The following is a 3482-nucleotide window of genomic DNA, read 5'->3' as shown; positions in this document are numbered from 1 at the left end:
GCGCGATGATGTCACAGCTGACGACGGGGAGCAGGAATAGATGAAAGGATGATCTTTATCACTCTCTTTGGTGACAAAGTGGCCTTTTTTTCCTCTCTGCACACACGCACATGCACATACACACACACACGCAGTTTCCAGGAAACGGCTCCCTGAAAGGAAAGTTCCCTAACATGCAAAACATTGTGATCAGGAACACACAACCTGATGAGATACAGATAATAAACTGGGTTTAAAGCAGCCATGTGTTCGGGGCTGGGGGGGGGGGGTCCTAGGACTCTTTATCCTCTGACCCACATGCTACAGTAGACAGAGAGACAGCTGGGCTTGAAGGCACATACACACACACACACACACACTCCTCTCTCTTTCTCCATTTCTCGCTCCTTTGCGCACGCACGCACGCACGCACACACCACACACACACACACACACTAAAGCGTACTGTGTTCTGCTGTTTGGTCCTTATGTAAGGCTTTCTAAAGTAGCCAGGGGCGTTCCACTGACTTTGCATTGTGGAAATGGGACAAATATGCACAGGGAATATGGGATGATAGGGAGGGAGAGAGAGAGGGAGAGGGAGGAGGGAGAGAAAGATAGGGAGAGGAAGAGGAAGTGAGGTAATGGGTGAAAGAAATATTGAGAGAAGAAACATAACAGGTCTGTTCTCCCAGCTGTAGGAGATGTGAGGATATGATAGGACGAGAGAGAGAGGAGAGGATATGATAGGACGAGAGAGAGGAGAGGATATGATAGGACGAGAGAGAGAGGAGAGGATATGATAGGACGAGAGAGAGAGGAGAGGAGATGATAGGACGAGAGAGAGGAGAGGATATGATAGGACGAGAGAGAGAGGAGAGGAGATGATAGGACGAGAGAGAGAGAGGAGAGGATATGATAGGACGAGAGAGAGGAGAGGAAGCGAGGAGGAGAGATCACCTGATGAAATCTCTGTCTTGGCCAAGTTGATAGTTTCAGAACCTGAAATCTTTCATTTCATTTCACCTGACACATTCTTATTGTTTATAACACATCTGAATGGGCTTTGCCAGCTGTCCTGGCATGGAACCTAAATTCCTCCCCGTACGTCACAATGTTTAGCTGGTCAGGCTAAACTCTGATCCCGCCGAAGGTCCCTGATGAAGTTACCTGATAAAAACACAGCTTTGTTCTCCAGGACCAGGTTCTTCTCTCCTCTAGAGCACAGGAAACGTCAGCAGAAGAGGTTTTGGTGTGACATTATCGAGCTGTAGGGACACTGATTATAGGTTGTTATCAACATGCACTTGGGGTGTCACGTTTTGATACACCCTGCACTAGTGGTCGACTGTTATGAGTTTTAAGCGGTGCAACTGCTTCTATACATGACATGTTGCTGTTGCAGACCAGCAGAGGGCAGTAGAGCCTGCCCGCTTACTTCACCACCTGGGTGTGATTTTTCAATGGCCGATGTCTTTGCTGATATTTAGAGAGAAGGGCGGCCGATGGCTGATATATAATGCCAATATCATGTTGTTTTTTTTGCATCTAATGAAACAATATCAATTTAATAATCTATTACTAAATATGGAAAGCGAGGTTGACGGGCGACTGGTCGAGCATGCACTTCACCACCTAGCCAACAGAGGGTGATTAAAACGGCTATATATCCACGTGGGAAGGTCACAGAGACATGGTTTGGACTAGCAGAAAGGTCTCGATGTGGATGCAGCAAAACAAACATGTATTGTGCACACAGTCAAAACAAAACTTTGCGCCAAGCCAGCTCCCATGTGGGGGCACTAGAGACACTGGGTTTGGACTGGGGTGTGCGGGGGTACAGCCCTGAGTGCCCCAAACCGCCCCCCGCCGGCTCTGACCCGAGGGGGACACCACAGAGTCACCCAAACACGGCCACCCATTCACCTCCATTCATTTGGACTTGAGCTCAGGAGCCAAAAGGTCAGTTTTAGATACATAAATCGATAGACCACGATGGCTCCATGGGCACTGTGCACTAGTAATAACAAATGAGAAAAAAAATGCAGAACTTTTATTTAACACCGTTGTCTGCATTGGCTCTGTTGGCTTAGGTAGATCTCACTCTGTCTGCAGTGTACTTTAAATAAAAAATCTATCAACTAAATACATTCCCACAGGTAATCACACGACTAAACTTTATAAAATAAAATGTAAAATAAATAAATAAATACAAATAAAAAATACAAATAAAAATACTCCAATGTTTAAGCAATGCTTAAAGGAGTAGTAAAGGGAAAATGCATATTTTGCGGCGAATTTGATGTCAGGGCTAAACATGCATTTTCCCTTTACTACTCCTTTAATTATTTCAAAGTGGCATTTAATCCGCCAATGGATCACTCAACCACTACCCTGCACCCTTTAAGCAAATGATACACTTGCCACATCTGTGCTAATTGACTCTTGAGTAACTTCTCATAGAGTGAGCTTAGCAGTGTTGCTAGGTAACGCAATATGTTAATTGAAAGGAAGAGTTGGAGAGATTTGGGTGGGGCTCTCGATTGGCTCTCTAGAACCCTAGAGCTTCTGACAGACAGACAGACAGATAGACAGACAGACATGGCAACATAATGCAGCCATTGTCTAGGCACTGTCAATGATGCTAGGGGCTGTGACTGCATTAAACTACGCATTAAACTACTCTATCTAACTCTACTATCTTCTAAAGGATAATCAGCGGTGCATTCTCCTTGTGATAGCCCGCTTGTGACCTGTACTTCTTCTGGCAAATGATGTGGTATTACTATGCGTGTGACTAGCGCTCGCTGTGGACTAGAATTCTCTCTTGGACAAAAGAGATTGATTAATGTATTGATAGCCTTGATACTGGCTTCTCTCCAGTGGGTTTTTATGAAGCGCTGTAGCTAACTCTGGCTAACGGATTGGTCTGCCTCAGTAACATTGTTCTGTGCTTCCAGCAGGTGCCCAGATAAACATTGATTTAGTGGTCAGTCTAGTGTCTTTTATGCGGAGGCAAGGCAGTAACTGATAGGCGTCTTCTGATGAAAGCAGAGACCGTGGATGTTCCTGCAGTGTTTAGATTTCTCCTCTCGGGAGAACCTTCGCCCCCGCCACCCTCCCCTCCCCCCTCCCCCCACTCCCTCTTTCCTTCTCAGAGAGACTCTGTATCTCTTCTTCAGCCCCGCCCTCTCTTTCCCTCTCGCCCTCTCTCTGCCTCTCGCCCTCTCTCTCCCTCTCTCAACTCTGTAACCTACAGTATCACCAAACCCATGAGTCCTACCCCCTCCTCTCTTCTGTGGCATATCTGAGGCCAGCTCAGACACACACTCTCTCTGTCTGTCTAGATACCTCCCTCCCTCCTCCCTCCCTCCCTCCTTCCCTCCCTCCTCCCCTCCCTTCTTCCTCCCTCCTCCCCTCCCTCCTTCGCTCCTCCTCCCCTCCCTCCTTCCCTCCCTCCTCCCCTCCCTTCTTCCCTCCCTCCTTCCCTCCCTCCTCCCTCC

The sequence above is a fragment of the Borostomias antarcticus genome, assembly GCF_949987555.1.
Source record: "Borostomias antarcticus genome assembly, chromosome: 6".
NCBI lineage: Eukaryota > Metazoa > Chordata > Actinopteri > Stomiiformes > Stomiidae > Borostomias > Borostomias antarcticus.
This window is presented reverse-complemented; position numbering follows the sequence as displayed.